The sequence below is a fragment of the Balaenoptera acutorostrata genome, chromosome 3 (assembly GCF_949987535.1).
Source record: "Balaenoptera acutorostrata chromosome 3, mBalAcu1.1, whole genome shotgun sequence".
NCBI classification, from domain to species: Eukaryota; Metazoa; Chordata; class Mammalia; order Artiodactyla; family Balaenopteridae; genus Balaenoptera; species Balaenoptera acutorostrata.
In genome coordinates, this window is record NC_080066.1 from 106,522,145 (window position 1) to 106,536,739 (window position 14,595).

At 43.0% G+C, this 14,595-nt stretch overlaps 1 non-coding gene across 1 annotated transcript; it reads right to left on the minus strand.

Annotated features, from left to right (window-relative positions):
* Positions 1-313: 313 nt before the first annotated feature.
* LOC114237764 (U6 spliceosomal RNA) lies at positions 314-420 on the minus strand. The gene has a single exon (XR_003623275.2). It is a non-coding gene; the product is annotated as a U6 spliceosomal RNA (small nuclear RNA).
* Between the last annotated feature and the right edge of the window lie 14,175 nt (positions 421-14,595).

Genomic DNA, 14,595 nt, shown 5'->3' on the forward strand with positions numbered 1-14,595 from the left:
TAACTAGCTTTTTAAAAAAATTGAAGTATAGTTGATTTACAATGGTTCAGGTGTACAGCAAAGTGATATATATTCTTTTTCAGATTCTTTTCCATTATAGGTTATTACAAGATACTGAATATAGTTCCCTGTGCTCTACAGTAGGTCCTTGTTGTTTATCTATTTTATAGATAGTAGTGTGTATCTGTTTATTCCAAATTCCAAATTTATCCCTACCCCTCTTCCCCTTTGGTAACCATAAGTTTGTTTTCTTTGTGAGTCTATTTCTGTTTTGTAAATAAGTTCATTTGTATCATATTTTATTTTATTATTTTTTTATATGGAACGCTTCACAAATTTGCATGTCATCCTTGAACAGGGGCCATGCTAATCTTCTCTGTATTGTTCCAATTTTAGTATATGTGCTGCCGAAGCAAGCACTGTATCATATTTTAGATTCCACATATAAGTGATATCATATGATATTGCCTTTCTCTGTCTGACTTACTTCACTTAGTATGATAATCTCTAGGTCCATCCATGTTGCTGCAAATGGCATTATTTCATTCTTTTTAATGGCCAAGTAACATTCCATTGTACGTATATATATACCATATCTTCTTTAAAGGATCAAGATTTAATAAAATGATCTTAAGTGAAACTGACATTTTTTCCTAAACTGCGAGTGTGTGCTGTGAAGAATCTAATGACTACTTGGACAGTTTGGTGCCACTGCTTTATCTGTGGCACCAAATAATCCACTACTGCTTTTGTGCCATTGGTGGAAATATCAAAACTGTTGTTTCAGGAGAAACCATGAGATTCAAAAAAGTTAGTCAGCACTGAGAATTTCACCACCACATTTGTTCATTGCCAAGTATTCACATAGAAGATCTTTAACGATTAGTTGGTGCTGACATGAGATGAATACAAGAAAACAGCATGTTTCTCCTGTGTATGTTGATTCATTCATTTATGAGGCACAAGTACAATTCTTCAGACAAGAGATTAACTCAGTCTTCATATTTGCTGCTAAATCTTTAATTTGATGAGTGACTGTATTGTTGTTAAGTGGAAGCTCAGATTTCTTTCACGACTTTTCATCTAGCAGGTGTTCAGCTATGTTAAGGTACGAGGCTTTATTATCTCTCAGCTATTGCATACACTTCTTCAGTGAATGCAATGTGATAAGTTATCCTGTACGACGCTTCAGTAACTTTTTCATTTCTACTTTGAAAAGCTGAAAGAAAGAATTTTTAGCTTTTAAAGAGCTCAGCATATCTACATTTAAAATAGGCAATTCCGGGCTTCCCTGGTGGCGCAGTGGTTGAGAATCTGCCTGCCAATGCAGGGAACACAGGTTCGAACCCTGGTCTGGGAAGATCCCACATGCCGCAGAGCAGCTAGGCCCGTGAGCCACAATTACTGAGCCTGCGCGTCTGGAGCCTGTGCTCCGCAACAAGAGAGGCCGCGACAGTGAGAGGCCCCGCGCACTGCGATGAAGAGTGGCCCCCGCTTGGCGCAACTAGAGAAAGCCCTCGCACAGAAACGAAGACCCAACACAGCCATAAATAAATAAATAAATAAATAAATAAAAATTAAAAAAAAAAAAAATAGGCAATTCCTTTTTCTCTAAACTCTGAATGATTGGTCTCACAATGATGCTGCAACTTACCTAGTGCTATAATACTATTCAAAATGTTCTGTTGCACAAGACATAGTAAGATAAACAACTAATATCTATATAGTTGAGGGAAATACAGATTGCATCATATTTTTGTTTCTTACTTAGTTTTGCACAGTTGCTTTGGAGCCTATCCCTCCTTTCCATAGTCAGAGAACTCTGACATGTCAGTTTCATCTTTTTCAGTATTTTTAGGCATAGATGGTGCAGAGGTGGGTTGAAGAAGCAAGTCTTCTAATCTGTCTTTCTTAAGCCAATGATAAATTCTTGAACATAAGAAAAAATATATTGTAAAGAAATGATGGGGATTTCCCTGGTGACGCAGTGGTTAAGATTCCGCAATCCCAACGCAGGGGGCCCAGGTTTGAACTATGGTCAGTGAACTAGACCCCACATGCATGCCGCAACTAAGTTTTTGCATGCCACAACTAAGGAGCCCGCCTGCTGCACCTAAGACCTAGCACAACCAAATAAATAAATAAATAAATATTAAAAAAAAAGAAATGATGATATGTGTTAGAATAAAATATTATTACATTTCAAAGTAGAAATTTTAGATAAAATTACAATTTTTATTTTATTATTTTTTTTAGATAAGTTTTTAAAATTTATTTATTTATTTATACAGCAGGTTTTTATTAGTTATCTATTTTATACATATTAGTGTATATGTGTCAATCCCAATCTCCCAATTCATCCCACCAACACCACCCCACTCCTGCTTTCCTCCCTTTGTTTCCATACGTTTGTTCTCTACATCTGTGTCTCTATTTCTGCCTTGCAAACCGGTTCATCTGTACCATTTTTCTAGATTTCACATATATGCGTTAATATATGATATTTGTTTTTCTCTTTCTGACTTACTTCACTCTGTATGACAGTCTCTAGGTCCATCCACGTCTCTATTCATTCCCAATTTCATCCCTTTTTATGGCTGAGTAATATTCCATTGTATATACGTACCACATCTTCTTTTTTTTTTTTTTTTTCAAACATCTTTATTGAAGTATAATTGTCTTACAATAGTGTGTTAGCATCTGCTTTATAACAAAGTGAATCAGTTATACATATACAATATGTTCCCATTTCTCTTCCCTCTTGCATCTCCCTCCCTCCCACCCTCCCCATCCCACCCCTCTAGGTGGTCACAAAGCACCGAGCTGATCTCCCTGTGCTATGCGGCTGCTTCCCACTAGCTATCTATTTTACATTTGGTAGTGTATATATGTCCATGACACTCTCTTGCCCTGTCACATCTCACCCCACCCCCTCCCCATATCCTCAAGTCCATTCTCTAGTAGGTCTGTGGCTTTATTCCCGTCTTGCCACTAGGTTCTTCATGGCCTTTTTTTTTTTTTTCCCTTAGATTCCATATATATGTGTTAGCATACTGTATTTGTTTTTCTCTTTCTGACTTACTTCACTCTGTATGACAGACTCTAACTCCATCCACCTCATTACAAATACTTCCATTTCATTTCTTTTTATGGCTGAGTAATATTCCATTGTATATATGTGCCACATCTTCTTTATTCATTCGTTTGTCGATGGGCATTTAGGTTGCTTCCATGACCTGGCTATTGTAAATAGTGCTGCAATGAACAGTGGGGTGCATGTGTCTTTTTGAATTATGGTTTTCTCTGGGTATATGCCCAGGAGTGGGATTGCTGGTTCATATGGTAATTCTATTTTTAGTTTTTTAAGGAACCTCCAAACTGTTCTCCATAGTGGCTGTATCAATTTACATTCCTACCAACAGTGCAAGAGGGTTCCCTTTTCTCCACACCCTCTCCAGCATTTGTTGTTTGTAGATTTTCTGATGATGCCCATTCTAACTGGTGTGAGGTGATACCTCATTGTAGTTTTGATTTGTATTTCTCTAATAATTAGTGATATTGAGCAGATTTTCATGTGCCTCTTGCCCATCTGTATGTCTTCTTTGGAGAAATGTCTATTTAGGTCTTCTGCCCATTTTTGGATTGGGTTGTTTGTTTTTTTAATATTGAGCTGCATGAGGTGTTTATATATTTTGGAGATTAATCCTTTGTCCGTTGATTCATTTGCAAATATTTTCTCCCGTTCTGAGGGTTGTCTTTTAGTCTTGTTTATAGTTTCCTTTGCTGTGCAAAAGCTTTTAAATTTCATTAGGTCCCATTTGTTTATTTTGTTTTTATTTCCATTACCCTAGGAGGTGGGTCAAAAAAGATCTTGCTGTGATTTATGTCAAAGAGTGTACTTCCTATGTTTTCCTCTAAGAATTTTATAGTGTCCGGTCTTACATATAGGTCTTTAATCCATTTTGAGTTTATTTTTATGTATGGTGTTAGGGAGTGTTCTAATTTCATTATTTTACATGTATTTTATTATTTTTTTAAAAATTAAAAAAAAGTTCTTTGGCCACACCGTACAGCATGCGGGATCTTTGTTCCCCGACCAGGGATTAAACCCACTGCTCCCCGCAGTGGAAGCTCGGAGTCTTAACCACTGGGCTGCCAGGGAAGTTCCATAAAATTACAAATTTTAGGAAGGTTTTTGAAAAACATTAAAAAATATTATTGCAAAACAAGATAAAACATACTTATTTCTCGTGTTTCCCCATGGGTCCAAGGAAAAATTCAGAATTTCAAAATAACAATATTGGATAATAATACAGAAATTATAACAGGTACAATTGAAGTTAGTGAGGAATAGCACAGTAAAAGTTCAAGAACAAACTGAGTTCACCTCTTGAAAATGCACACGTTTATACTCTAATTCTACTTCTTTAGAACATTTTGGAAAATATTAGAAATACACGTACATATTTCACTAGCTGTCAGAGCAATGACATCATCACATGTCATGGAGCCTCTGGAAAACTCCACTGTACATTTGTGAGAGAGTGAGGGTGCAAAAGGCAAATGATGTCTTACTATTATGAAAATAATTTTGACCTTATAGGCCCCCTGAAAGGATCCCCCAAGGGGTTCCCAGACCACACTCTGAGATCTGCTAAACTAGGGTATGTTTGTTCTGTGGAATATTATGCAGCTTTTAAAAGCTATGAGGTAGATCTATACGTACTGTCATGTAACAAGAACTACGGAATAGCATTTACAATATGATACATACAAACACACAAAACAAATCTACATATTCTGTACTTACATATATGTATGCAAATGCATAGAAAAGTTCTAGAAGAACACGCTGTTAACTGTGGTTACTTTTGGGAAGCATACAGAAATTTGGTGGCTTACTTATGGAGAACTTTTGCTTTACTTGTCTTTTTTTTAGTGGTTACAAGGAGACTGTAGCCATGTATTGCTGTTGTCCTTTAAATATATTTCATAGGGAATTCCCTGGTGGTCCAGTGGTTAGGACTTGGCGCTTTCACTGCCGGGGCCCAGGTTCAATCCCTGGTAAGGGAACTAAGATCCCACAAGCTGCGCAGCACAGCCAAGCCAAAAAAACCCCATTATATATATATTATGTAATAGTTAATGTTATATAATAATTTGTCTTCATCTTTCTCCTGGGTGATATGTAAAATTTACACAATTTTGGTATTTTTTTCAGATCAGTTAATAAGTTGACAGCTGTCATTGTTCTCTGGAGAATCATTATCACTAGGGTAAAAGGGTATGGTTGCTAGATAAAATACAGGACACCCAGGTAAGTCTGAACTTCAAATAAACCAGGAATACATTTTTAGTATAAGTATGTCCCATGCAATATTTGGGACATAATTATACTAAAAAATTGTTTGTTGTTTATCTGAAATTCAAATTTAACTGGGCATCTGTTTTTTAAAGTTTGCTGTTTGTCAATCTCATAAAGGGGATATGGGGGAGGACCCTTAGGTGCCAAGTTGTGGAGTAGAACCCAGATCCATTGGCAGCTTGCTGGTGCTCTTTGGACATCTTTGTGAGCCAGAGCTCACTGGAAGATAAGATAAGAAGCTCTGAGAGGAGGATATTGGGGCAAAGAAATGTTGGCAAACCCACTCTTCTCCTGATAAATGCCTTGCAGCTTGTCAAGGTTGTGAGATGTTGTGGTGAAAGGGATGAGCAGGGAATGAATTGGAGGGAGGTTATAAAATGTTGCAATCGGAATTTTTGCTTTTAAATACATATAAGCTTTCACAAGATGTAGCCTTTGGTGTTAGGTTGCATAACTCTTCTGTAGTCACCATGAGACTGGTACTATGTCCTGTGCTTCTGGGCTCCAGCAGGTCCCTGTTTCTACATTACCCCATGGCTACCAAAGGCCTTGGCTACTGAGGGGGTTTTCTTGAGGCGGTAAAAGGTCACTCCAGAACTTTCTTCTCCATAATCCCTTTTCTTCCCCATCAGGGGAATGTATATATGCCACTTTCCCCAATTCTTCTTTTTCTCACTTTTGTCTTAAGAAATTTCACCATGGTCAATATCCTCCTCAGATGTACAGACCTTTAGGTTTTTTCTTTCTTTTCTTTGGGTTTTCTTTTCTTCTTCTTTTTTTAAAAAATTATTTTGGGCTGCGTTGGGTCTTCGTTGCTGTGCATGGGCTTTCTCTAGCTGCGGTGAGTGGGGGCTACTCTTTGTTGCGGTGCGCAGACTTCTCATTGAGGTGGCTTCTCTTGTTGCAGAGCACGGGCTATAGGTCCGCGGGCTTCAGTAGTTGCAGTACTTGGGCTCAGCAGTTGCAACACGCGGGCCCTAGAGCACGCGGGCTTCAGTAGTTACAGCGCTTGGGCTCTAGGGCGTGTGGGCTTCTGTAGTCGTGGCCCATGGGCTTAGTTGTTCCGAGGCATGTGGGATCTTCCTGGACCAGGGCTCGAACCCGTGTCCCCTGCATTGGCAGGTGGATTCTCAACCACTGCACCACCAGGGAAGTCCTTTTTCTTCTTTTTAAGGTTTTTTCCCCCCCTTCTTTTCCTTCTCTTTCAGATTTTGCCCATAGAAAAATCTCTCTTGCTTTTATCATCTCTGCAATTTGTGAACCAACCAACCTTCCAAACAACAAATCAACTAACTACTAAACCAGCTGACCAACTTGTCTTAGTCTGCTTGGGCTGCTATAGCAAAAATACCATGGTCTAGATGACTTAAACAACAAACATTTATTTCTCATAGTTCTGGAGGCTGGGAAGTCCAAGATCACAGTGATGGCAGATACAGTGTCTGGTGAGGGCCTTCTTCCCTGTCCATAGATTGTTGTCTTCTCGCTGTGTCCTCATGGAGGAAGGGGTGAGGGACCTCTCTAGAGTCTCTCTTATAAGGGTGCTAATCCCATTTATGAGGGCTCCACCCTCATGACCTAAGCATCTCCCAAATGTCCCACCTCCAAATACCATCACATTGGGGGTTATGTTTCAACATGTGAATTTTTTGGGGGGGTGGGACACACAGACATTCAGTCGACAGCACCATCCCAGAAACAAAGATTGGAGGATGCTTCAACCTGGTATAGAGACCAAAGCAAAGTGATGCTGTGTTTCTTATAGACCTCAACTCTGTGAAGAGAGTCTCCTATTCTGTAGGAAATCAGCTTTGAATCATCTATTCCCAGGAGAAGCTGGGGAAGGGTCACCACTAGAGAGGAAAGGGATTGGGTGTAGGTCAGGACCCAGGACTAACAAGTCTCATGGAGAAATCTTGCTTTTTAAAAAACCCAGACCTACTGGTGTTTGCCCTCATTTCATTTTTTCTTTCTTTTCTTTTCTTTTATTCTTTCTTTCTTCCCTCCCTCCCCCCCCCCACTCCCCATTTCTTTCTGCCATGCGGCACGGCTTGTGGGATCTTATTTCCCCGAACAGGGATTGAACCCATGCTTTTGGCAGTGAAATGAGGAGTCTTAGACACTGGACCACCAGGGAATTCCCTCTTTCTTTCTTGCAAATCACCTCTATTGAAGTATACTGTCGATAAAATAAAATGCACACAATTTAAGTGTACAGTCCCTAGGATTTTGTCCAATGTCTATATCTGTGTATCCACCATCCCAATTGAGGTACAGAACATTTCCATCACCCTAGAAAGTTCCCTTGTGCCCCTACACTCAGACAACCATTGATCTGATTTCTACCACCATATATTAGTTTCGTCTATTCTAGAACTTTATATAAATTGTACTTTTCTTTTTTTTAAATTAATTTATTTAATTTTTAAAAAAATCTTTGGCTGCGTTGGGTCTTTGTTGCTGCGCGCGGGCTTTCTCTAGTTGCGGTGAGTGGGGGCTACTCTTCGTTGAGGTGCGCGGGCTTCTCATTGCGGTGGCTTCTCTTGTTGCAGAGCTCAGGCTCTAGGCACGCAGGCTCAGTAGTTGTGGCTCACGGGCTCTAGAGAGCAGGCTCAGTAGTTGTGGCGCACGGGCTTAGTTGCTCTGCGGCATGTGAGATCTTCCCGGACCAGGGATCAAACCCGTGTCCCCTGAATTGGCAGTTGGATTCTTAACCACTGTGCCACCAAGGAAGCCCTAAGTTGTACTTTTCTTTTGGCTTGGCTTAGGTAGTTTTTTTTTCCATGCAGAAGCAAAAAGAATTCCTGTAATTTTTTGTATTTATGGTCTCATTTTTTATATTTAAATCTTTGATACATCTGAAATGCATTTTGGTGTGTGGTGTGAAAGGCACAGATCTAATTTAATTTCTTTTTCCCCAGAGAGCTACCCAGTTGTCTCAACATCATTTATTGATACATGTATCTTTTTTCTCACTGATTCAAAATGCCACCTTTATCACATGTTAAATTCTCAAGTGTGTTTGTATCTCTTTCTGGACCTTCCCTTCTGTTCCTTTGATTTGTTTGTTCAAGTATCAATACAACACTGTTTTAACTGTGACTATATTATTTTTAAAAATATTATATTTTAGGATTTTCTGCTCTATCTCTTCAATGAGCTAAATTTCTCCAAGGTTCCTGTATTAGTTATCTGTTACTGCATAACAAATTACCCTAACATTTAGCAGCTTGAAAATTTATTATCTCACAGGTTCTGAGAGTCAGGAATGAGAGAAGTGTAGCTGAGGGTTCTGGCTCAAGGTGTCTGGTGAGGCTGTAGTTAAGCTCCCAGCTGGGGCTGTGGTCATCTCAAAACTCGGGCTGAGACATTTGCTTCCAAGCCATGTGGTTTTTGGCAGCCCTCAATTCCTTGCCACATGGGTCTTGCCATATAGGGCTGCTCACAACATGGCAGCCAGGACTAATCCAAGAGGGAAAGAAAGAAACAGCGAGGGCCCAAGACGGAATGCTCAGTTTTATATATCCTAATCTCAGAAGTGACATACCATGACTTCTGCCAAGCCGGGCATGATGTGGGAGGGGACTATACAAGGTAGTGAACGCCAGCCCACAGGGGTCCCAGAGACCATCTCAGAGGCTGGCAACCACATTTCCAGTTTTGGCTGTCCTCTCTTTCCACATTATTCATGGGATATCTCATCCATTTTATGAGGCTGCTTCTACCTATGATCAATAGTTTGCAAATCATTCTTCTGATTACTAACTTGCTCTCCGGAGTGCCAGAACAATTTATCCAGTTGCCTGGGTACCTCCTCTGAAAAATCCCACAGGCATCTCTACGTGGCTTATCCTCTGCTCTCCTTGGGTTTGAGGTTGAGTCTCAAACCTCCTTCCACTTGACATGTAGTGCTCTGCACTGCATTAATTTGATTCCTCTAATAGACTGTAAGTTTATTGAGGGTAGGGACTATGCCTTCAGTGTTTTGATATTCTCAGTACTTAACACAGTGCTTAGCATGAAGCAGGTGCTCATCAAATATTTGGACCCAGGTGACAGCTTGGGTAGTGGGCACCTGCAGCTCTGCAGCCATTAGCCCTGTACGGTGCCAGGGGCCCGATATAGCAGGGAAGGGTGGCATCGCTGGCTTTAGGACTGAGGTCTATGATCTCTTTTTGGTGCTGACTTTGTACTCAGCTCTGCGTCCCCAGCCAGCTGAGCCTATAGGCTGCCCGTCCTTTCATTCACTCCCCTCCAGCCCCTGCCCAGTGTGGGGTCTGGAGCCTGCTTGGACCCACGGGTCTGTCCGTTTCTGTTGTGTGTGAGAGTCTGGGGACAGCTGGACCAGCAGGACTGGGTCATTGGTAAGTGGTCTGTGCAGTATTCTGCAGAATTTCACTCAGACAAGTACTTCCTACACTTTCCCCCTCCCGAGGCTTCCTCACCAGCTGTGTGGGGGAGGCCTTTTCTCACCTCCAACTTTCTTAATTCTAGGACTGTAAAGTCCATGAATCCTTGAGTTTTTCAGATAGAAACAGCAGTGCCTGAAACCCAGCCTGCTGCCTACTCACATTCTTGCACTCAGCTGCAGACTCCACGGCAGAGGGGCCCCTGACCAGCGCTCAGGACAGACAGGAGCACAGCCAGGTGGGGCTGAGCTGACGCCACCTAAGGGCAGGGATGCTGTGCCCAGGTTGGGGTTCGTGATGCTGGAACTGCCCACCTTCACTCCTTTTTACTTTTCGTGCTGGTGCTTCTTTCTCCCGGGCTCTGTCTGCAGCTCAATCTTTTTGTTTTTTTTTTAGGCTGCACTGGGTCTTAGTTGTGGCACATGGGATCTTCGTTGCAACATGCAGGATCTTTAGTTGCAGCACGTGGGCTTCTTAGTTGCAGCATATGGACTCTTAGTTGTGGCGTGCATGCGGGATCTAGTTCCCCAACCAGGGATCGAACCTGGCCCCCTGCATTGGGAGCTTAGAGTCTTAACCACTGGACCTCCAGGGAAGTCCCTGCAGCTCAGTCTTGATTTCTTTTCTGATTGTCATAAAAAAGCTCGTGGGACTATCAGAGCCCTTAGGATCACCTAGCTCAACTTTTCTTACCAAGGTGCCAATGGAGCCAGAGAGGGGAACAGACACCCAAGATCACGCAGCTTCTGTTGACATCTCCCGTGTGGCTTGCAGGATCTTAGTTCCTTGACCAGGGATTGAATCCAGGTCCTCAGCAGTGAAAGCACGGAGTCCTAACCACTGGACCACCAGGGAATTCCCTCTCTTTCCTGATTTTCGATGTTTCTAATGACTGTACGTCTCTCCCTAGTCTTTGTTTTCTTTCCTTTACCATTCTCTTATCTCTTTGGACCCAAGAGATAAGAGAAGGCCATCTACCTCAACACTGGGACTAGGTTGAGGTGTGTCCATTTGACTTCCCATCTTCCACATTTGGGCATCTGAATTGACCAGCATGGAAAGGGGAATCAGAGTGGGCAGTGCGAGGTTCAGAGGCCACTCCAAGCTCCCAGGACCTGCATTCAACTCTGGCCCAGCTGACTGCTTCAGAGTAAAGATGAGTGAGAATGAGGGGAGAGGGTGCCAGAGCCTGGGCCTTTGGAAGCCACTCAATCTCAGGTCCTGGTCTAGGGGGACTTGAACAGGAAGGGGAACCAAAAGAGATAGATGAGGCCTGACCAGTCTCTCCGCACTTCACCTGCAATAGCCTGGATCTGCTTTTCCTTACAAGTAGGGCAGCTTTCCGGCAAACCACCTTACAGCAAGAAGTGTTGTAGGCCGCCGGCTTGCAGAGAGATGGGAACAGCTTCTCAGAGGTGCTATAACTCCAGCCTTCCAGCAGGGGATGTCCTGTCCCGACAAAATGCAAGTCCTCTTTTTCCTGCTGCCCTCCCAGCCAAGGAGACTGATTCCTCCGACACTTGATGGGGTTAATCTGTGCTCACAGCTAGGGGGAGAGGAGTCCCCTGGGGGTCAGAATAGTGTTTAGAATCTGGTGTCCTGTTTAAGAAAGGTAAAACCATCAGGAGTTGAAATCCCTCATCCCTCTGAATAAAAGCCTGTAAATATGACCTTGCAGAGGAGAGAGAGAGCATGAGACAGAGAGAGCAAAACAGAGTGAAAGCAGCTGAGATAAAAAAGCAAGGCGATGTAGGACCTGCAAAGGGTGTTTTTGGAAATAGGGTACCAGAAGAGACATAAACTGAAAACAAAGGCTGTCCCTCTCAAAGCAGAGCATTTGGTCACCTTCATTATGACACTATGACACTGATACAGACTGATATTTAATCTGAAATTTCTCCACAATTCCTGAGCAGCACCCATTCTCTTATCGTGTATAGATACCAACACCTAACTCCAGGGAACTGGGTTATGCAAGGGTTGCTAAGGAACGAGGGGAGATGCAGTAGGTACGGCAGGGGTTGCTTAGTAACCAGAGTCCCTTTGTGATGGAGTGGCCAGAGCAGGTCTGGAACTGATGAAGATCTGTGGACAGAGTCAGCCCACGCCAGAGCCTCCTGAAAGGGCATGTCCATTGGCCCCTGGGCCCAGAGTGGCCAGAGCCTGCCTCTCTTCAGCTCCCTGGTACTGCCCTGCCCAAAAAGTACACCCCAAGTCCCTGAGTATCCTCAACAGTCCTTTGCTCCATCCATGCCTTCCCCACCTCCCTTGGCAGGAAGCTAATCAGATTGCTAGATTCAAGAAGGGGCAGGGCTCTCCAGCAAGCAATCGGGAATCTCACCACAGGGGAGGCAGGAGCCTCTGGGCTCACACTGACCTGGAGCTGGGAAAGTTGGGGTTGGGCGGAAAGAGGGTCCCCTAGGCAAGCATCCCTGATGTATTTGCAGTTCACAGGGAAATGTCTTCATCTCTGAGTCTCCCATGCCAGTCTTCATCCTGCCTTCACACCTGCGCATAGCTAGGGTGGCACACCTCTTCCCTTCCCAAGGGTGTGCTGGGGGCGTGGGTCTCCACACAGCAGCCTGGCTTGGGGCTCCTTTGGCTGCCTGGGCTCTTCACAGCTGTGCTTCAGAGAGCTTCACTTCAGCACAGCCTGGAGGAGTCATCATGCAGGCATTCGGAACCAGTCATTTTGCAGCCAGGAGTCCTCCATTCTCTGCTCCCCAGGCACAGAGGTGGCCCTGCTCTCTCCCAAGCACCGTGGGCATTCACACCCCCCTGCTCCTCCTCTCAGTCTGTGCCCTGGACTAGAGCACAGACCACCTATCCCGCTGCTTCCCCCGTCAGACCTCCCTTCACCTTCCAGGTCCTGTTTATCTGCAGCCTCCCTAGTGATGATTCTCCCAGCCTAAGCAGAATCAGCTGTGTACCCCTGTAATGTACTGGCCTGACGAGCACCCCTGCACTCAGGCCCGGCAAGGCTCTGGGGCCCCAGAGAGGGAGCAAGTGGCGCTGCCCTCAAGGAGCCCGCTGAGCCTCTGCTTCCTCCACCACCTGGCAGGATGCTCCCAGGAAAACCTTTGTGGATTGAGCGTTTATACACGAAAGCTTGTTGTTTCAAACAAAGCCCTTTGCACAGAACATCTCTGAGAAAGTGTTTGAGACACTGGGAAGTTTGCCTCCAAGAAGAGAACTGGGAGACTTAGTTTTTGAACTAGTTTTGAACCGCTTGAATTTAAAAATTTACCATGAGCAGATAATCTTTACTTTTTAAACATTTTGATTGTGAAATATAACAAATACATTAAAAGTATATATGTATGTATATACATATATATATGCAAGACACACATATCTTTTTTTTTTCTTGTGGAGGTATATTCTTTTTGAAAATTTTAATTAAAAATTTTTTATTGAAGTGTAGCTGATTTGCAATGTTTCAGGTGTACAGCAAAGTGATTCAGTTATATATGTATCTATATGTGTACGCACATATAGATATATATGTATTCTTTTTCAGATTCTTTTCCATTACAGGTTTTTCTTTTTTTTTGGCTACACTGTGAGGCATGTGGAACAATGCGGGGTCCACGTGAGGGATTCCCCTACCAGGGATCGAACCCACGCCCCCTGCAGTGGAAGTGCAGAGTCATAACCACTGGGCCACCAGGGGAGTCTCCATTATAGGTTATTACAATATATTGAATATAGTTCCCTATGCTATACAGTAGGTCCTTGTCGTTGATCTATGTTGTATATAGTAGTGTATGTCTGTTAACCCCCAATTCCTAATTTATCCCTCCCCCAAGACACACATATCTTAGTGGACATCATGTAGTCATACAATGGAACACAGCCAGCACCGCAGAAACCTCTCGGTTTGCCACTCCCCAGTCGTTCCCCCCTCTTTTACCCTAGGAATTTCCACTCTCCTGACTTTTGTGATAATCACTGCCTTGCTTTTCTCTGCAGTTTTATCACCTGTTTGCATTCTTAAACAACATACAAGAGTTTTGCCTGCTTTTGAAACTCATGTATGTGGTATCACATAATAAAGGATTATTTTGTGTCTGCCTCCTTTCCCTCAATGATATCATTTTTTAGATTCATTTATGTTGTTCAGTGTAGCTTCAGTTCACTAATTTTCATTGCTGCATAGTATTCCATTATATACGTGCAACCCAATTTGTCTATCTATTCTACCATTAATGGACATTTGGGCTTGGTTCCAGTTTGAGGCTATTACAAAGCATGTTGCTGTGAACGCTCGTGTGCAGGCTCATGGTGCACACGTGACAGCACTCCTGGGTTGTGAAAGTGCAGAGTCAGAGGGCTGTTTGTTCAACTCCACTGGGCAGTGCCAAACCATTTTCCAAAGTGGTTGTGCGTATACTCCCTCCAGCTTTGACTGAGAGTTTCGTTGATTTCTACTTTTTCAACTATAAGCAGCTCATTAAAATTGTTAATTGGTGTAATTATTAGTTTGGTATCTGGCATTCTCACTCTACTGGGAAGCTCCATGCGTGGAGGTTGGGGGCCACGGTTCACCAGGGGTCCCGGCATCTACTGCCCAGTGCCTGACACACTGCAAGTGCTAGGTGCTTGCTTATGGAATGAATGGGAAAATAATCATGTCTACTTAATTCTGGATCTCACATTCTAATTTGCCCCTTTTATAAATAGAGAATTTTCAGGAAAGTTTCCCTGACCTGAGGCTCACCTGTTTGAAATTCACCCTAACTGGCCCGACTCTTTCCCACTCTCTGCCACTGGCCTTGTCTGTCCGGAGGAGCTGGGGGTAGATCATCATCATGCTTGCTG